The sequence below is a fragment of the Tasmannia lanceolata genome, unplaced genomic scaffold (assembly GCF_043159265.1).
Source record: "Tasmannia lanceolata isolate RefF3 unplaced genomic scaffold, GAP_Taslan_0.1 ptg000007l, whole genome shotgun sequence".
Classification (NCBI taxonomy): domain Eukaryota; kingdom Viridiplantae; phylum Streptophyta; class Magnoliopsida; order Canellales; family Winteraceae; genus Tasmannia; species Tasmannia lanceolata.
Window position 1 is genome coordinate 21993117 of NW_027518684.1, and position 21986 is coordinate 22015102.

The following is a 21986-nucleotide window of genomic DNA, read 5'->3' on the forward strand; positions in this document are numbered from 1 at the left end:
AATGCCTCTGATTGCCACAAACACTGACAGGGGGTGTTCCTGGTGATCAAAAGGGGCGGATATATCACTTCCCTCTAAATATAAGAAAATTAAATATTAAACTAATATAAAAATCACATTTAACTACAAAGTACGTAGTCTGGAGGTTCCTCGATGCTAAGGCTAAGTTTTGATTGTTGGAATCAGGAATTGGAATCGAAAACGGAATGAGGAAAAAATAAAATGGAAAATTTAATTGAAAAAAAAATCTAATAAAATTCCAATCTGGCCGAGGCAGAATAAAAATATCACCTATTAAGGCGGGAAACAGATTCCCGGATTTTTTCCGTCTTTAATTCCACTCTTGTGTCAGTTGCAACCATTGATTCCGTTCCTTTTTTTTTTTTTGAACTAAACGTTGGAATGGGGCATAATTTGAATCACATCCTGACCCTAGTGCATGATCTTGGAATCCAAATAATGAATACAATTAATGATCCAGAGCACACGGAGACATCTCTTTATCTTCCTGTCAAGAAAAAATATGGTGCAACTCGCTGATCCCACCTAGTATCAATCATTCAGCAACGGAGATGGATGTTTGTTGTCCCAACCGTTCTTGTTAGTCCCTATCCCGATAAAAAAGAAAGGGTAATTTATGACCAAGTTTTTGCTGGAAAACTCATTTGAAGAACTTCCGGTGGCTTTCTTAATTATTTTGTGAATACAGACTACTTGCAAGTTGTCACCTCTACATTAACTTGGTATCAAAGCTTCTGCTACACCTCTATGTTAACTGGGATGCCAGCTGCAAAGTGTGGTGGAATGTTATGATCCTAAGTAGTTTAAGGGAGTATCATTATAAGTTCTGTTAGTCCTGAGGCTTTTGGCGCAATGGTTAAGTACCTAACATTTGGTATTAGCGGCAACACCATGTCTCGTGTTCAAGTCATGGAAGGGTTGAGACCATGTGATGCAGGTGCAAGTGACGCTAATATCCGGGGTTGTAACGACACAATCAACTAATGAACAGATGGGCTGAAAATGGGGAAATTAGGCTTAAGTGTAGAATTCTGCACTATAATACAATACACATAAATCTTCTTCAAAACCAAAGAATCAAGGCTTTCTAGTAACTAAGGAACGTAAAATATTCACTTCCTATGAATTAGTAACAAACCATGGTTTTAAATTTCGACCAAAATCTGAAATTTGGGTATGAAATTTCAGATTTCCAGACCGAAACCGAAATTTCCAAAATTTACCAAATTTCAGTCGAAATTTTGATAAAATGTTTTATTATTATTATTTTTTACCAAATTTTGGTTAAAATTACCGAAATTCCGTATCTATTTAACGAATTTCAGCCAAAATTTCGGTTTCGGTCGAGTCTGAAATCAAAACTGAAACCGAAATTTAAAGCCATGGTAACAACTACTAGCCCTTTAGGAAAAACTGTCTATTGAAATTGATGCAAGTAGTCCCAAAACCATTGCACATAAGTGTAGTTTCATATTCATCGAAAAAGCTTCTATGGTCTAAAGAGCTTCTTGTTCTGGCATTTCCATTGCATGCAAATCATGCCACTTTAGCCAATAGGGTAAAACAGTGAATGCAATTTCACTTCTGAATTATACAGACCTAACCAAAAGCACATCCTTAAATCCACAGAGAATTTCCAAGTACAAGGTTCTCACTGCAGGCTATTGAATATCACCATTCACATGCAGAATTCTGAAACGATTTACACACATTGTACCAAGCAATAAGCATGCATACAAGTTGTATCCCAGAATGAATGAAGTGCCTCTTTATACCACAGTGAGTTCAACAAATTCGGCAAGAAACTTAGACTCACTTTTACCAATTTCTGTTACACTTGGACTGACTTTGTGAATTATGCTCACAGAATACGATTCCAGTCCAGAGGAGTTGTTTTTCTCTAAAGAAAGTATTCAGTAGTCAATTGAATACTTTTTGCCATTCAACCTTTCAATAGTCAATTGAGTTAACGTCCAGAAAATCTATAGATTCCTAGTTACAAGATCAGCCAACAACTTAGATAAAACTCACAGATTTAACTTGAAATTGTGGAAGAGAACTCATGAACGATAAGATGCAAAGATCACTATCTTCTTATTGATCTAGGAAACTTCTTTATGGTGATAGAACATCGTCTAGCAAGGGGATGCCAGTCGCATATTACAATTGAAACTCGTCATTTCAAACTACAAGGATTTCAGTGACAGAATTAGAGAATAATAAGCTTGAAAATTAAGCTTGTAGCTTCCTATCCTTGGATGAAGTTCGCAAAGGAGTTTTCCTCTGAGGAAAGCTTCCCTCCCGAAATAAGAATGAAATTTTCTCCATTTTCAAAATACAATTCAAAGTTTCAGATCTAAAATGAAATTGAAAGTTGGCTTTTATAGCCAAGTACAAGAAGCTTTATAACTACCCATAAACACATGCCAAAAGTTTTATCAGCTCCTAATGACCAATTAGTAACATTCAACGTAAAACCTCTCCCTTGGGTCATGAACTAGAAGAGAAGATTCTAATCACACTTGCATCACCATGTGTCGTGTTTAAGTCACAGAAGGGGCGACCTGTGAAAAGGGCTACTCGGAGCAACAAGAGTAAAAACAGTACGTCAGGGAGTAGGCCGCAAACCAAGAGGGAAGGCTTGTAAAAAGGTCTAACTAAAAGTCTGAAACAACCCGAGTGAGAGCGGTCAAGGAGTAGACTGCCAGTGGAAGGGGTGACCTTTCAAAAGAACTACCTAGAGAACATCCGAGAGCTAGTCTGTTAGTTTAACAAAAATGGTGCGATGGTCCCTCGTTGGTTTTGAGTTAAATTTTTTTGGCTTCCTCAAGCCAGTTGTTCTAAATAATCAAGATTTAAGATGTAGAAAAATAAAATAATGATGCGTGAGGATCAATATGGACGAGTCTTCTTTTCAATCGAAAATCAGAATAAGCTCATAATTGAACTTAAAAAAAGAACAAAAATGCTCAACCGAACTAAATGAGTTTATATATGGTGAGTGCGTGTAAAATCCAGTATTTTTCAAAAATTAAAGTGGGCAAAGGATGATCCAAACCGTTCATTTATCATGCCATAACGTAAATAGGATGTACATCGTAAATCATTTCCATAGGATGATCCTAAGCGTTAGCCCAAGGGTTCAACATTACCTATGTTTTGATGATTCACAAACTGAAATTGAATAAGTGTACTAATGTGCTTTGCAAGTGCTGTGTTTCCTATTGAGATTTGAGCTACATGATAAAAACCTCTACAGATTGGAGGATTAGGAACATCATATGGAGATGATCTATTGTGTACAACCTAAGTATGTTGTGGAATGATAAATGAATGGTTTCGATCATCCTTTGAAGTGGACTTCATTGTACTTTTTGAAAAAAATACTGGACTTCACACGCACTCACCATGTAAAATCTCGAGCTCAACATAAACAAGTAAAAAAAAAGGCTAATTTACGAAAAAATTACATTTAATTTTTTAAATGACAGATGAATTTCATTTTAATTTGTGGGGTCGTGTGATGAAAAGGACCAAATGCCCTTTTTATCTTTTAAAGCATTTTACTTCGTCATCTTCTCTATTCCACCATTTCAACTTGTTTATGTTGAGCTCGAGTTGGAAATGGTTCACAAGAAAAAAGGAAAGTCCCTATCCCTCTCCAATCGGATATGTTGAGTTTGGGCAGTCTGTATACACCCTCAATTTGTTACACTTTAACCAACAATAGCCTAATATATTGATCTGTGGAATTTCACTGGTAAAATATGCATCCTCACATTCCCTAGAAACCAAAATGATAAAGAGATGTACCTGGTAAGATGATTTGATTCGAAAATTTGGAAAAATACCCTGATTGGTGACTTTAATGTGTTAAATCCATGTGAGAGTCCCTCTATCATGGATCTATATGTTTTAAGTCATTAATATTTAGATATGACTTAACGGATCATCAATCGGAAAAAAATAAGATAGGATCACTTCACAGCCCGGGCCCTGATTCCATTCCGAGACCCGATTTCCGTAAATCGTCAGATCAAGGGCAAAGGATGATCCAAACCGTTCATTTATCATGCCATAACGTAAATAGGATGTACATCGTAGATCAATTCCATAGGATGATCCTAAGCGTTAGCCAAAGGGTTCAACATTACCTATGTTTTGATGATTCACAAACTGAAATTGAATAAGTGTACTAATGTGCTTTGCAAGTGTTGTGTTTCCTATTGAGATTTGAGCTACATGATAAAAACCTCTACAGATTGGAGGATTAGGAACATCGTATGGAGATGATCTACAGTGTACAACCTAAGTATGTTGTGGACTGATAAATGAATGGTTTCGATCATCCTTTGAAGTGGACTTCATTGTACTTTTTGAAAAAAACACTGGACTTCACACGCACTCACCATGTAAAATCTCGAGCTCAACAAAAAGAAGTAAGAAAAGGCTAATTTACGAAAAAATTACATTTAATTTTTTAAATGACAGATGAATTTCATTTTAATTTATGGGGTCATGTGATGAAAAGGACCAAATGCCCTTTTTATCTTTTAAAGCATTTTATTTCGTCATCTTCTCTATTCCACCATTTCAACCTATTTTTACCTGCATCTTCGACCAACGGTTGCGATTATCCCGACCATCGCCTTACTTCCTTATCGTCGCCTTAGTGTCGTGATGTTGCCTTGTGACCGTGCTGTAAGAACCATCATCAACCTTTGGCAAAGAACCGTCGGCCATCGTGAACAATAAGAAACTGTCTAAAATTTCTTCATGTTAGTTATGTATTATGAGAAGGGAAGTGATGCCACAAAAGGTATCTAGTCAAACCAGTCGATCTAGTAAAAAAACGTGAAAGTTGTTAGATTTTGATTTTCAAAATCTTTTATTTTTGGTTAAAAATGATGTCTTGGAAAATGTTTTCTAAGTGTGTTTTGGAAAAGAAAAGCCTTCTCTTTTGGAAAAAGTTGCTTTTTGTAAAGAGTGTAGAAGTGTTGTTGAAGAGATAGTCCCGTACCGACTCATAAGAAAGAAAGAGTTGGGCTTATAAAGCTTTACTCTTTTCTCTTCTTTGTTATGGTGAACAATGGGTCTTAGCCATGGGTGGAACCGCGGGACGGTGCAACACACCATTCGCGTGCGCGGCGTGGGCAATGGGTATAGGGCACATAGTGGCGCTTTTTTAGGTGCACTTTGGAAATGGTTCACAAGAAAAAAGGAAAGTCCCTCTAATCGGATATGTTGAGTTTGGGTTGTCTGTAGACACCTTCAATTTGTTACACTTTAACCAACAATAGTGAACAATGGGTCTTAGCCATGGGTGGAACCGCGGGACGGTGCAACACACCATTCGCGCGCGCGGCGTGGGCAATGGGTATAGGGCGCATAGTGGCGCTTTTTTAGGTGCACTTTGGAAATGGTTCACAAGAAAAAAGGAAAGTCCCTCTAATCGGATATGTTGAGTTTGGGCTGTCTGTAGACACCCTCAATTTGTTACACTTTAACAAACAATAGCCTAATATATTGATCAGTGGAATTTCACTAGTAAAATATGCATCATCACATTTCCTAGAAACCAAAATGATAAAGAGATGTACCTGGTAAGATGATTTGATTCGAAAAATTGGAAAATACCCTGATTGGTGACTTTAGTGTGTTAAATCCATGTGAGAGTCCCTCTATCATGAATTTATATGTTTTAAGTCATTAATATCTCGATCTGACTTTACAAGTCATCAATCGGGACAAAATAAGCTAGGGTCACTTCACAGCCCGGGCTCTGATTCCATTCCGAGACCCGATTTCCGTAAATCATCAGATAAAGGGCAAATCTTGATCTGGGTGTCTTTCTTTACCAAGAATTTGTGATCATTTAGTCAAAATAATATCAATCAAGGTTAATCTCAAATCAGGATTAAACATTGGGTTACTTAATTGAGCAAAAACCTAGTGAAAAGTCATGGATCAAAGCAGGATGAATGAGATCCATCAAAATTATCCCATTAAATCATCAATAACAGAACTTTGTAATGTCTAATTGGTGTTGGTATCTTGGTTCAATAATTTTAGCCGTTGATCCAAAATTGACCGAGTCGGTTGGTTCGTTTGGATCACCAATTTGCCCAATCTTTGGAAAAGCGATCTGCCGATGGAGATCGATGGCTCTCATTGGTCAAAAAATTTGGAATCAATATTTCTATGGCAATGTTGGGCTTAAATGAAAGAGAAAAAATCAAGGATTTCAAATTCGAAAAAATTATCGAAAACGGGCATCGAAATCTCCGAAAAACGGCATTTCTGTGTTTTCCTCGCTTTCTCTCTCCTCCTCCCTTTCTCTTTCTACTCCCTTGTTCTCCCCACATTTTCCCATATAGCCACTTATTTCCACCCCATCTCCTCCCAAGAACACCCCCTTTGTGTTGATTGTCCTAGATCCTTGCTTAGTGGCCAAGTTAATCACAATCTCCATCAAATATATCTTAAAGATACATATCTTTTAATGGATTTTGAGCATATTTCCTCCACATTCTCCCTAAAAAAACCAATGGCCTAGACCCCCCATCAAGACACATGTCATCTCCATGTTCATCCCTTCACCACCAAGTCAATCACAATCTCCATCAAAGGAATGCCCAAGATATGTGATCAATCCTACCCATCTAATTCCAATCAAATCTAATCTCCTAAACAAGGCAACCTTGCTCACCCATTCACCTATAAATACCCCCTCATTCTCCCCCTTTAAAAAAAAGGAAGAGGATTTTCAGCCCTCCCTTCCTAAAATTCGTCCAAACCACCTCCTCCCTCTCTCTCATTTCTTCTTATCTTCTTTGGTGGTGGAATCGCTAAGGAATTAAGTCATCTTCAAGGAATCATCTTCATCGCCTGGAGCGAGAATCAACACCAAACAACGGAGAGGTAGGCCAAAACTATTGAGAAGTAATGTAAATTCTTTTAAAATTTTAAAGGGGTACTGCTATAGGAATCGAGAGCACCATTGATATTGGAACCCAACAACCCTGCTCATGCTACTGTGTGATAAGGCTATTTGTTGAGTTGCCACATTCGGTTGTGCTGTTTGTTACAATAGCAGTGGTGTTATCTTGGAGAATGATATATACCAGGCCATGAACCCCTTTTTGCCATAGTCTCATACCCATAATGACCTCTACATGCCATGTGAGACCAAAAGCCAAGCTACATGCATCAAATACGTGTGCCTAAGTGAGTGGTTTGTATTGAATGCGTGAATACAGACTATTAATGGTCATATATATGCCTATGATTGTGCATACTGTGGACCCCAATCCCGAGGACGGTGAGCGACGGACGCGAGATCCCCTGTCAATTCTCTGTGACCTCCACAATGTGAATGAGAGCTCTACCAAGGAACTCTCGAAACGATGCAACTCACAGTATGGGTGGCAACGTATATGTATGAGATACCTCTTGATTCAGAGACAGGAGCCTCGAAACCAAGACGCACCTAAAATAACTCAGAGTCGCCATCCAGGGGAGCCGGCTCTGGAACCCCATAAAATACTCTGTTGCAACGGATAACCAGAGATACAAAAGGTCCGTACCTGGTGACGAATGAGGAAGATCCGAAGAGCAGCCCCAATTCGCCCAAGTACAATCACTTGGTCTCTTATGCCATTTTCAATTAACTTTGAAGAGTTTTGGGCGAAAATCATGTGAAATGGGAACAAGCATCCCCGAGAAAACGTCTTTCAAAACATGCATGACCCGGGGATGGGCAAAAGAAAATAAACATCCAAATCCTAGCTCATTGCATCTGATCCTAACTCATCGCATCTAAGAAAGCAGTTGGCGATCGCATGCATGGCTATAACTAAACAGGTAATGACAGATATAATGAGATAAGGAAAACAACAAAGATCTACATCTAGACAGATAATCAAGATAAGACAAATGAATAAACGCTATAGTTAAGCAACCAAAGCAGTAGAATAAACACACTAGCACAAGAGATAAGGATAAGAAAATAGTAATCAATCACATGCGAGAAGAACAAACAAACTAAAAGTAACGCATAAGAAATCTAAGACAAGCATACAAAAAGCTAAAAGATGCAAGAAAGGAAAGGGATCAGAAAATCGACGGTATGCGATAATAAAAAATGCCAAGGAAAAGAAATTGGAACACACGATAGGCTCAGAGGGCGATTCAAAAGGAATCAAGCCCAACGATCCTTATCTGCTGAAGATCAGACAAGTCTCGCGATCGTCATGACCTATCGTTGGGCTGAGCGAGGACAATCCCTGTGAAGGGGCCACGCTACGTCATCGCACGCCCCAAAACTCGATAAAACGTCAGAAAACCGATGAAAACCGGAGAACCATGATCAAAATCGGATATGGAATGAAAAGGGGGCTCCGAGTGACCTAGCAATCACCATCCTTGCCCACTTTTGCTTTTGTTTTGAAAGGTTTGAAAATTTTTGAAAATATTTATTAAAAGGTTTGACTGGACTTGGGTAGACCCAAGCTACCTACGTACCCTGTGTACAGGGATCAAGCCAACGTAGTTCGGAACAACTTTTTTGGAAAACACTTTGGTTTTTAGATTTTTGTTGTTTTTGGATTTTTACTATTTGATTTTAATGTGTTTTTGTTTATACCTTTGATTGAAAGGGGTTTTGGCTCAGGAGGTTTCCGTCCGTCGTCGGCTAAACCCGAGAGAAGTGTTCCCAAAATCGATGGAATCCCGAAACTCGAAAAGGATCCCGATGAACATACAAAGAGTAATCCCGAAAAGGAAGGAAACCTCTCAAACCTTGTGAAGACCCTAAGATAGGAAAAATGATAGGAGGGGCAAGGGGTTGGCTCAAGAAGCATTCCGTCATCGCCTCGCCTCGAGGAAACTACGAAGAAGGTCCTTAAAAGGGAAAGAATGAGAGAAATCTGAATTCTTAGACAACTAATTGTGAAACCCAAGCTTCACTCCTATCCCTTTTCAATTTGTCAAACAAAAGTCCAACTCAAAGATCAACATAAGACGCCTCAATCTTCCTATACTGGAGATCAAAATCCATGGAAACTTGATCAAAAGTCTGTAAACTCTCTTTGGTTGGATTTCCTTCAAAAGCCTATACAAGGAACAAAATCGGAGTAGGTAGAAAACTAATGGAACGCGACTTAATATCTGTGCCATTCAAATATTTTTTCAAAGAGGCATAATGACCATGACTAAATTGACGCAGTAGATAACATCCAATTATAATGCTATCGAATACTCGCACTAAAATTCACAGACCATGGCAAGAAGCGTATCCCTAAGGAAAATAATTAACAGACTCATATGTTTGTCTTATGCCATTGAAAACTTGAGAGACGGCAATATCTGAATGAAACTAAAGGGATGGACCTTAGCCTACCACCACATTGTCCCATTACACACATTCCAAGCACACAAAAAGAAACAGAACATGGAACAGGCTTCGCAAAGTTCATTTAAGAAATAAACTCTATGGCACGGTTCAAAATAAAATACATGATTTGTGGCGTAAATATATTTATTAAAACATGAGGGCCTAATATCATTTCCCACGAAACAGTTGATGCAAGCGAAACAAGAACTATATAAAGTATACATTAAAATGCAACTGTGCAGTTAACATTTTCCACTAAGGATAGAGGAAAGGTCCTTTTAAGCTAGCAATATAGGGACTACCATAGATTGATAATAACCAAGTCACCTGTAAAGATAGTTTGATGCAATTACATACATAGTAGAACTTATATTAGCATCCCTTAGTACCCTGCCTTGATGGAATCATGTAAAACCAAACTAAATGACAAAAGAAATGCTCGCATAAAGGAATGATGAATTAGGCTTTCTGGAATTTAGACCAAGGAGCAAACGGTTGGAAAACCCAAAACAACAGAGCGTCAAGCATGCATTCTATCATTTTAATTGGCAAATTGGAAATGGAATTATTGGAATCCAACTACCGATTCATCAGAGCAATCAAATTGGGAGAGAATAAAAATCAATTTTAAGCAATCGCATATGCAGTATAGCATTGAAAATTGAGTGAGGTCAAAGAGATTACCGGAGATTGGATTAGCTAAGTCGGATTCCGATGTTAGCGGAAGAAAATAGCTGCAAGAGCTTTGCCAGAAAAGGGTCCGGATCTGAGACTTCTCAAGACAATGGTGAGCTTAAGGAGGGTTTAAGAAGATGAGGGTAGGGGGTTCGGTGGAATGGGGCCTAGCTAAATGGGTTTGAGGGAGATGGTGGGCTCGGTGGAGAAGATGGGGATTTGGAGAAGTGGGTTTGATGGTAGGAACTAAGAAGGTGGATGTGAGGGGTTATGATGAAGGTAGAAGGAGAAGGAGGGTGGAGATCGGTTTAATGTCCGGCCGGAGTGGGATGGGTTTGCCGGATTCCGGTGATGGCCACCAGAGAAGATGAAGGAAATGGTGGTGGTAGGGTCGGATTCGTGTTGGAATGGCCGGAGAGTGGGGGGCGGAGATGGTGAAGGTGGCGGCTCCCTTTTTCTTCTCTCTCTCTCTGCTTTGTCTTCTCGGCCTCTTCCTTTCCTTCTAAAACAAAATAGTCAAGCTCCGGTGGGATGGTGGCTGAGGTGGTAAAAATGGGAGCGTGGTCGAATCTGGGTGGAGATGTTGGTAAGGGGTTAGAGAAGAAGATGGTCCGTGGTGGTGGTGGAGAGGGGAAAATGAAGTGGGTTTGGTGATGAAAAATGGAGTCGGATTTGCAGAGGATGGTCGGACCACGAAAAGGGTGATTGGAGAGAGAGGTTTCCAATGTTAGAGAGGGCTTTGAGATGGGTGGTAGCAAGGGTGTTGGGTTGACGATGGTGGGATTTGGGTGAGATGCCCTGAGAAAATGGTTGTGAAAGTGGAGAAAGTGGTTGGTGGTGGTGGTAATGGGTTTTGGGGTGAAGAAATGGTCGGTGCCTTGGCTGGATTCCTGCAATCCGGCTGGAGAAGATGGGTTTTGGGGGTGAAGATGAAGAAGAAGGTGGTGGTAGGATGTTGGCTGAGAAGGGGGTTTGGATGACAAGGGTAGTGGTGGAGGTTGTAGGAAGAGGAAGAAGGTGGTTGTGAAGGAAAATGAAGTGGGTTTCTATGGAGGAGGGTTTGGTGATGGAGGATTTGCAGAGATGAGGGTGGCCGGATTCCGGCAAGATGTTGGGGGTTGATGGATGGCGGTTGGGGGAAAATGGAGAATATATGAACGGTTGTATCTTCGGAGGGGTGGCCGGAGAAGAATCAGAAGATGACTGGGTCCTCTCTCTCTCTCTCTCTCTCTCTCTCTCTCTCTCTCTCTCTCTCTCTCTCTCTCTCTCTTTTCTCTGCAAGTTTTTTTCTCAGAAAAATGAAGAACTCCTCCCTCTGACGAGCTCTCTCTCTTGGGTTAAGTAGCTAGGTTTTTCTTTTAACAGTTGATCTTAACCATTCATTTGGTATCTTTCCCCTCTTGAATGCTCCTAGCCCTTGATCATTGTGTTTGCCCTAATGCCATCTTAGAAATCCTAAGGATCTAGAGTGTTCTAATCCAATCCAGCCTTACACCTCACCCATTTTATCTAATGGCCCATGTTTATTGCTTGGGAAGGAAGCAATATCAACTGTACCAAAATACCCCCAAGGTTAACGTGTATTACCCTCTTGCCATTAAGCTCTACTTGCTTTTTCTTTTAATCAATGGGTATCCTTGCTTTGCTAATTCACCCCACTTCTAGGAAAGAAAATATATCTACCTCATCTTTGTTCCTCGGACAGCCCACCTTATAGAAAAAGGTAACATATTTGTGACCCCATTCTTACCTGGACAACCCACCCTTTTAGCGCGATTATGACTACTCTTTTTGGCAAAAGGGGTGGGCTGTCCAAGGTAATAAGAGGGACAAATATATCACTTTCTTTAGAGGTCGATGATATTAGCACGCCTCCTTGGTGTTTGGATTCACTCCTTTATCCCTTTTATCTGAAGAAATGATATTAGCACTACCTCATTTTGATACCTTTGCAAATCGTCTTGTCATCTAGTGTTTAAATGGCTGTCAATAGATTATTGCTTTTCAGAAATAAACTCCGACAAGCCGATTAAAGGATAAATGACAGTCGGGTGCAAATATCAAAATAGGGTTGTGCCGATATACATTGGAGCCCGGGGATCCAAATAGAGGGGTGCCAATACCAAAATTCTGGGATATTTTGTAAATTTCATAAGTTTTAGAGAATTGGGACGATTAAGCGGGGGTTTTCAGGAGTTCTGGGGATCATCCAGGCTTCTAAGGGTTTCAACAATGATCTGCAAATGCATATTTTTCGGGTTCTTTTGCATTGAAGGCTCGGTTCTTTGGAAATTTCAGGGATATGCTTCAGGCACTTGAAACTTGACATTTGGGACTCGAAATTTGGTTTCGGGACTCAGATTTTGGGATTTATTCAATTTTTGGGAAATTTGGGTCAGGTCAAAATGGGGTGTCTACACATACATGCAAATAAAAAACAAAAACAACCAAGTGAATGATATGCACTCTACAGGCATGAGATGCAAGCTTGTGTGCCAAGCCCTTTCAATGAAACCCGATACTTGTAATCCTGCCCCCCTCTGTCCCTATCCACCTTGACCCAACCCGACTCGGGTTGCACCCCTAGGCCTTGACCCAACCCAACTCGGGTTGCACCCTCCTGCCCCCCTCACCACGCACCCTAACCCAACTCAGGTTGCACCCGATTTAGCCCTTGGTTGCACTCTGGTTGCACCCTGCTTGGCCCCTGGTTGCACCCTGGTTCCCTGCAAGTTCGCACCTTGGTTGCACCCTGTTTAGCCCCTGGTTGCACCCTGGTTCCCTGCCGGTTCCCTGCTGGTTCGCACCCTGGTTGTATCCTGCTTAGCCCGTGGTTCACCCTGGTTCGTACCCTGGCTCACAACTTGCTTCCCCTTGGTTAGCCCCTGCTTAGACCTTGGCTAGTCTCGGGTTTGGCCCTAACTTAGACCCGACTCACTTGACCCTAACCATTAACCCAATCCAACCTAACCATTAACCCCAACCTATCCTTTACCCGAAAGTAAGCCCGACCGGTCCCGTGGGATCCAACCCAACCCTATCAGAATCTCGCCTAACCCATAATCTAACTTGCATATACCCAAACCTGATAACCGCACTCATGAAAATCAACCATTTAATTATGTATTCTGATATGCATCGGTTTCTAAATAAGTAGACTATATGATCCAAATCATCCTTATCATTCCTTATCATCCAATTACAACACATCATATTACCCATCCCTCCTAAATCGGTTGAAATTCATCACAATAGGGATCATAACCTCAACCCAAACCGATGGCCTACTTGGCCTGGACCCGAACCCCTGGCTCATTCGGCCTTGACTCAAGTCGCGCCCCAACTTAGAGTCGCATCTCAATCCGAGTCCACCCTAACCCGAATCCATCCCCAAACAGCCCATTGGATTTTAGAATCCATCTCCCAAACAGCCTATGGGATTTTAAAATCCATTGCATTAGTCTTAGGTGCATGTAACGTAGTTTGCACAATCTAATCCAACTCACACTAAATCTCATCAATCTCAATAAAATGTCAAAAAGTAGGCATGTAATTGCATGTAGGATGCACTCCTGGCCCGCAGGAGTCTAAACTGTGAACGGCCAAGACATTAGTAATATTCAGGTTTTTCAAGTAAAACTCGCATTTACCCCATTTAGTTAAAACTTAAACAACTGAAGCATTTAAAAGGTAAAGTCTGACTTTCGTCATGCAAGATCGATGCTGTACACTTCGTGCGGTACACATTTCGATCTCATTACCAGGTAACTTACCCATAATTTAAACCGTAGACCAAATATACATAGTTAATCATGGGTCCTAGATCCCTAATCTAGGTGGCGACTCTGGTCATGGCTTCTCTCGTAAATTAGGATTTTCATTCCAAATTTACGAGGAAAGCAATCATCTACAAAATCAATGACCAAAGGCACCATCATCATAACACACACCCTCGTGGGCCACCTCAGGGAAGGGATCCACACTGTCCTTGTGAGCTCGCAAGGATTGCTTCCATTTGATTTCAGTTGTTGTTGTATGTTTTTGGTCCTTTGATTTGATGCTCCCTTGTTGTTTGTTGTTTTTTTTTCTGGTTTTTGTTTCTAGGCTTGATCCTGTTGTAGCCTTGGTGCTTTATTTTTTGGCCTTGCTTCCTTTCCCATTATGGGATTGGGAAGCTCTTATGCTTCACGTACCTCTTTTCTTTATTCTAATACAATCTGGTAGGGGTCTGCTTAACCCCAGCTTACCCATTAAAATAATAATAATAATGGCACACCTCTATTAAATATTGATCAGGATTGCCCCACAGTTGTAGCCTTCCCTTTCATTTGAATTGAATAGCTGATCTGGCAGGCCTCACCTTCTATCTCCCGTACATATGAGAGTCGGATGGGTATTTTTTGGTCATCACACATGGGGGAATTATATAACTTTCTTTGATAGGTTCCCATGTACGGGAATTGCTAGCGACCATCGCAGAAGGCATTTACGGCTGGTCTGTCGCAAATCAGACCAGCCACCGCGTGAATGGAGACAAAAGCTGTTGTCTCCATTCACGAGGTGGCTGGTTTGATGTGCGACAGACCAATCGCAAAATACCTTCTGCAATGGATGCTAGCAAACCCCCCCATGTATACTACACGAAATTAGATGGCATATTGGCATGACCATAGTTTCAAATTTTGGTTTTGGAATACCTTTCTGTCCCCGTCGAAACCGATATTTCGGCCTCTGACAAAATCAATTAAAATAATATTTTACCTCATACAAAATTTTGGCTGAAATAAAAAATATTAAATAATGAACAAAATCAAGATTCTTGGGTGAAATTTCAGGAAAAGTCAAAATTTCAATTTTGTAACGTTTCGGGTATACCCGATTTCAGTTTTGGTGTCGACCGAAACCCAAAATTTTAGATTTCGGTCGAAATTTAAAATCAAGGCATTACGCAAGTTTGGTATTAAAAAAGGCTACTGATATTTGCGCTAATATGTTTTAATAATTGCACAAAGCCATTTTGTTCTTTCTAATTTAAACAGCTGTCAAAGGTTATTACAGTTCCCAAAAACTCTAAGAATCAAATTAAAAAAGAAAAGACACACTGAGTTTGTGCAATTATTATTAAATTGAAGAATGAAAGGAGAAGTGACATCATTAAAATAGTGTGGGTGATTGGGTGAATATAGTTTATGTTAATGTCAAATAGATTTTCTAGTCAATTCGCGGAAAGCCATTTCTTGGCTCACTTTTGCATGAGAGAACAGCCACCTCAGATGTATGAAATGTATAAGACAAGATCTACTAACAAGTGATCATGTGTGGCTGATTTCTCATGCAAAAGTGAGGCGCGAAATGGCTTTCTGCGAAATTGTCCATCAAATCTCTAGTGCCAATTAGGATACTACTGAGAATAAATTTTTTTAAAAAAAATCTTAGTACGCAAATGGTTTTAAGAGGCTTTTAAAATTTAAAATAATGATTTGCAAATATAGTTATAACAGTTTTAGACAGGCTACTGAAATTGGTGCTGCCACGTTTAAATAAGCGCACAAACTCAGCTCGTCTTTTCTTTTAAATTAGCTTCTGAAAGCTTATTGAGAACTATATTAACCTTTGACGGCTGTTTAAATAATAAAGAATGGATGAGTCAGTTCAATTGTATAAACACGGTAGTGCCAATATCAGCAGCCTTTAGAAATTATATAAATTAATGTCACCCAAATTTCAAATCCATTCCCTCTCCTGCACGGCTCTGGTCCACCTCCGCGAATATTGAAATCTCATTATTGGAAATTCAAATCTCAAATCATGGAGATTTCAATATCACCCATTTTCCTTTCCCTTATTCTCCACTCTATGACTCGGAAACTGGACAGGGAAAGAAAGGGAAGGTAGTGGTAGAGCAGTCTGTTCATTGATTCACTGGTCGTATGTTACGTGCCTAGATGGGTCCCACTTAGTGTCTAGAATATGCATATGATCCACAAGGACCATATCCCTTTTTCTCCCCTTGAAAACCCCATCCCCACCATGTGAACGGGCCATAAGCTAAACTGCAGAGATCATAACAAACTCTATTTTTGGCGTGTCTGCTTTGATGCCAAATGTTAGGTACGTAACCAAAATGTGAAAGGGATTAGAGGTGATGGAAGACATTAGGCTAGCCCTATAAACTTTTACGACACTTGGTCCTTCTGTTCCCAAACCTAGGAAGCCCCACTTAAGACCGTAACACCTTTAGACTTCAGTAGTGAGAGTGTAAAGGGTTCGATCTGTGATCTCTTATAATCTTTCTGATTTCTCGTAATTATTATGGTGGAAGAGCCTATCTCACCCTTGTCAAACCATATAAAATCTTATTTTGTTATTTACGCATTTTTGGTGTGTGCGATAGTATTCTGTTTAGGTTTGTTCTACCTAGGATAAATAGGGGGTAAAACATTCATTTACCCCCTACGAAAAAGTGGGGCACGCTACTTAGCCCCTCATCCGTCATTTACTCCAAAGTATGTGAAGTCACATATTCCTTTGAAGATAGTAATTGGTAGTGGGGTGAGCCTCTCTCTCTCTCTCTCTCTCTCTCTCTCTCTCTCTCTCTCTCTCTCTCTCTCTCTCTCTGGCTAGTATTGTGCTTAAGAATAGAGCATGCTTATTTCGTTGATCTAAAAGATTCATTTACTGGTCCCGAGAAAATGATCCTAACCCTCTGTTCTACTTAGTGTAAAATGTAAAAGTTTTATATTTACCTCTACAACATTGGGTCACTAGAATATTGAAAATCAAATACCCAACTTAATTTCCCTGTAACAATAGAAATTTTCATTGGTTTACCATTTCATCGTAAACCAATGGAATGGTTTATCCCAGAATGGTTTACCCAGTTTTCTTGTTTTATTTAACAGTGTGTGTGTGTAGATGGGTTACCCAGTAACTTATAAAATTACAAAATTTTATAAGTTACTTTGTGATGCCATTATACTGGGGTTTCAAGAAAGTTTTGAACTTTTCCATTTGTAATGATGTAGTTGAAGTTGGAGAGAGACAGCCTTTGAACTTATCCATTTGTAATGTTATAGTTGAAGTTGGAGAGAGACAGCCTCATTTGTTTTGAACCTCACAATGGATTAGAAGTTTAGAATACAAGGAAATGCCCAAAATATTACCTTTCATTTCTTCTACGTTATTTGTGTTTCATATGGTCACCACCTCATTTATTATATAGAAAAAGAAAAAGGTTATGGGAAATGAAATTAGTAGTACTCTACTAGTGTTTTAATATGGGAAATGAAGCCACTCAACATGATGTGGAGAAATTAAATGATAAATCATCCCCTACTAATACCGATATGGAAGGAAAATGGCAAATGGTTCACAAGAAAAAAGGAAAGTCCCCAGCCCTCTCCAATTGGATATGTTGAGTTTGGGCTGTCCTTGCGAGCTCGCAAGGACTGCTGCCATTTGATTTCAGTTGTTGCTGTATGTTTTTGGGTCCTCTGATTTGATGCTCCCTTGTTGTTTGTTGTTTTTTTCTGGTTTTTGTTTCTAGGCTTGATCCTGTTGTAGCCTTGGTGCTTTGTTTTTTGGCCTTGCTTCTTTTCCCATTATGGGATTGGGAAGCTCTTATTAGGGGTGTAAATGAATATTCGGAAATTCGATTACCGTCCGCATCCGAATCCGTTTAAAGCGAATATTATCCGAATCCGTTTCAAGCGGATATTATCCGAATCCGTTTATGAGATATCCGGCTCTTAGCGGATGCGAATCTGGTAAATGGTATATCCGATCCGTTTAACATCCGAATCCGAGAAGTAAATCCTTTTTATTTATTGTTAATAATATCATTAATATTTATTTTTAATAATGACACACTATCTTTTGTTTCTATAAGAAAAGTGAATATTCTTTTTAGAAAAAATAAAATAAAAACAAAAATAGCCCAAACCCATTCCATCAAAATAACCCAAACCCATTCCATCATATACAAAAAAAGAAGGAAAAAGCCAAAGACCACAACCAACACTATCATCCATCCCCATCGTCTCCCTCTCTCTCTCTCTGCCTTTGTTTTAAAAGGAAGAAGATGATCTCATATATTTTAGGGTTTGAGAGTTAATTTTGTGAAGAGAATGTAGAGGTCTAGTTTTAGGGTTTGGAAAATTCATCCGAGTAAGTAGGAGAAAAAAGATTAAGTGCTGCAATAAAATGTTCTAATTTACCGGATAAACGGATACGGATAATATCCGAATTCGAACAATATCCGACGGATACGAATTCGGTAATAGATATTACATATCCGTCGAATCCGAATCCGAATCCGAATTCGGATAGTGTATACTGTAATCGAATTCGGATATAGCCATATCCGCTCCGAATTCGATCCGTTTACACCCCTAGCTCTTATGCTTCATGTATCTATTTTCTTTACTTTAATACAATCTATCTGGTAGGGGTCTGCCTAACCCCAGCTTACCCATAAAAAATAAAATAATAATAATAATAATGGCACACCTCTATTAAATATTGATCGGGATTGCCCAATAGTTGTAGCCTTCCCTTTCATTGAATTGAATAGCTGATCTGGCAGGCATCGCCTTCTATCTCCCGTACATACGAGGATCGGATGGGTATAGGGCTGCAACACGTCGGGTTGGGTTGGGGTTTTCAAAACCCTAACCCAACCCTGGATCCCGTTGCCCGCCCTGCAGAGCTCAGTGCGGCCCTGGCCCGCCCTGATTGACCCTAGTGCAAATACATGTTAAGAGTGCCAAAAATAAAGCAACTACATATCATATAGAACAAAATGATCAATAAACAGAGAAAGGGAACAAAATAAGACTATGAATTCAACAACATGATGGGCAGCAGAGACAATTAATAATAATAATCTAAAGAAACATCAATCCAAGATAATAGAAAACATTAGCAAAAGAAACATGCACAGATGGTTCAATTCTATAATAGAAAACTTAGGGTCGGGCCGGGTCAGGGTACCCGAGGCATTAACAAAGAACCCGAACCAACCTGAGTCAGGGTCTAGAAAAATGAACCCCGACCTGCCCTCAGGGTTGGAAACTCAAGCCCTGACCCTGTTCGGGCTCAGGGCGGGTTAGGGCTGACAGGGCCAAATTTGCACCCCTAGATGGGTATTTTGGTCATCACGCATGGGGGAATAGGGTTGACCAGAAGTCAACGTATATAACTTTCTTTGATAGGCTCCCATGTATGGGAATTGCTAGTGACCATTGCAGAAGGCATTTCGAGGCTGGTCTGTCGCAAATCGGACCAGCCACTCTGACTCCATTCACGCGGTGGCTGGTCTGATTTGCGATAGACCAGCCTTGAAATGCCTTCTGCAATGGTCGGTAAGCTGTCTCCATTCACACGGTGGCCGGTTTGATTTGCGACATACCAGCCTCGAAATGCCCTTGCGATGGACGATAGCAAATCCCCCCATGTATACTACACGAAATTAGATGGCATATTGGCATGACCATAGTTTCAAATTTTAGTTTCGGAATGCCTTTCGGTCCCCGCCGAAACCGAAATTTCGGCCTCTGACAAAATCAATTAAAATAATATTTTATCTCATACAAAATTTCGGCTGAAATAAAAAATATTAAATAATGAACAAAATCGAGATTCTTGGGTGAAATTTCAGGAAAGGTCGAAATTTCAAAATTTCAGTTGAAATTTTGTAACGTTTCGGGTATACCCGATTTGAGTTTTGGAGTCGACCGAAACCCAAAGTTTTGGATTTCGGTCGAAATTTAAAATCATGGGCATTACGCAAGTTTGGTATTAAAAAAGGCTACTGATATTTGCGCTACTATGTTTTAATAATTGCACAGAGCCATTTTGTCGTTTCTAATTTAAACAGCTGTCAAAGGTTATTACAGTTCCCAAAAACTCTAAGAATCAAATTAAAAAAGAAAAGACAAACTGAGTTTGTGCAATTATTATTAAATTGTAGAATGAAAGGAGAAGTGACATCATTAAAATAGTGGCGGTGATTGGGTGAATATAGTTTATATTAATGTCAAATAGATTTTCTAGTCAATTCGCAGAAAGCAAATAAGACAAGATCTACTAACAAGTGATCATGTGTGGCTGATTTCTCATGCAAAAGTGAGGCGCGAAATGGGTTTATGCGAAATTGCCCAGCAAATCTCTAGTGCCAATTAGGATACTACTGAGAATAATTAAAAAAATAAATAAATAAAAACTTAGTACGCAAATGGTTTTAAGAGGCTTTTAAATTTAAAATAATGATTTGCAAATATGGTTAAACATGGTAGTGCCAATATCATCAGCCTTTAGAAATTATATAAATCAATGTCACCCAAATTTCAAATCCATTCCCTCTACTGCACGGCTCTGGTCCACCTCCGTGAATATTGAAATCTCATTATTGGAAATTCATATCTCAAATCATGGAGATTTCAATATCACCCTCTCCACTCCATGACTAGGAAACTGATAAGGGAAAGAAAAGGAAGGTAGTGGTTGTCTGGTAGAGCAGCCTGGTAATTAATTGGTTGTATGTTACGTGCCTAGATGGGTCCCACTTATAGTCTAGAATAACTTGTGATACAAATGGCGTAGCCGAGTAGTTATTTATATTCGAGATGGAGATTTGATAGGACTCTTGGAATATTGGCTAACTGGGACCCATCCAAGCACGTAACATCATAGGTTCAATTCCTATTGGGAGATGCAATAATCAAACTTATTTCTTTACAGCATAAGGATATGATTTACGAGATCTCCGCTTCCTTGCATGACCTAGAAATTCCCTGTTGTTGAATCTTGCCAAACAAAACCCATATGGTCAATAATTCTGGGCTCCACATAGACATGATGGCCCCCACCTTCATTGGATGATTCTTCCCTAACCCATAAGTATAGTTTGGGGCTCTGCCAAAAAAAAATCTAAGCCGTTGATTTATGTAAGGATTTATAATCTTAAGATGCAATGCAAGACCATGTGGGTGTCTCTTTGTTTACAACTGTTCCAAATATACCGTTTCACAATTAAGGGATACATCTTATTCTTTAAACACTTAACTAACTAAAATGATTCGGCCGTTGATCTTGCTAAGGCCACATCCAGGGGCGGAGCTACATGTAGCATAAGGGGGGCAGTTGCCCCTGTTGAGTTGGGCCAAATCATTAATAGGCCCAACTCAATTGGGCCCAGCTCCTTTCAAAATTTGATTTCAGTTGTTGCTGTATGTTTTTGGGTCCTCTGATTTGATGCTCCCTTGTTGTTTGTTGTTTTTTTCTGGTTTTTGTTTCTAGGCTTGATCCTGTTGTAGCCTTGGTGCTTTGTTTTTTGGCCTTGCTTCTATTTTCTTTACTCTAATACAATCTATCTGGTAGGGGTCTGCCTAACCCCAGCTTACCCATAAAAAATAAAATAATAATAATAATAATAATGGCACGACTCTATTAAATATTGATCGGGATTGCCCCACAGTTGTAGCCTTCCCTTTCATTGAATTGAATAGCTGATCTGGCAGGCATCACCTTCTATCTCCCGTACATACGAGGATCGGATGGGTATAGGGCTGCAACAGGTCGGGTTGGGTTGGGGTTTTCAAAACCCTAGCCCAACCCTGGATCCCATTGCCCGCCCCGCAGGGCTCAGTGCGGCCCTGGCCCGCCCTGATTGGGCAGGGCCGGCCCTGATTGACCGTAGTGCAAATACCTGTTAAGAGTGCCAAAAATAAAGCGACTACATATCATATAGAACAAAATGATCAATAAACAGAGAAAGGGAACAAAATAAGACTATGAATTCAACAACATGACGGGTAGCAGAGACAATTAATAATAATAATCTAAAGAAACATCAATCCAAGATAATAGAAAACATTAGCAAAAGAAACATGCACAG

The 21986-nt window shown here is 39.8% G+C and overlaps 1 long non-coding RNA gene across 1 annotated transcript; it reads right to left on the reverse strand.

Moving 5' to 3' along the window:
• Positions 1-2077: 2077 nt before the first annotated feature.
• LOC143881145 (uncharacterized) lies at positions 2078-11339 on the reverse strand. The gene is made up of 3 exons (XR_013251874.1): positions 10100-11339; positions 4630-4784; positions 2078-2758 (listed from the first exon to the last, which is right to left on the reverse strand). It is a non-coding gene; the product is annotated as an uncharacterized LOC143881145 (long non-coding RNA).
• Positions 11340-21986: the final 10647 nt, after the last annotated feature.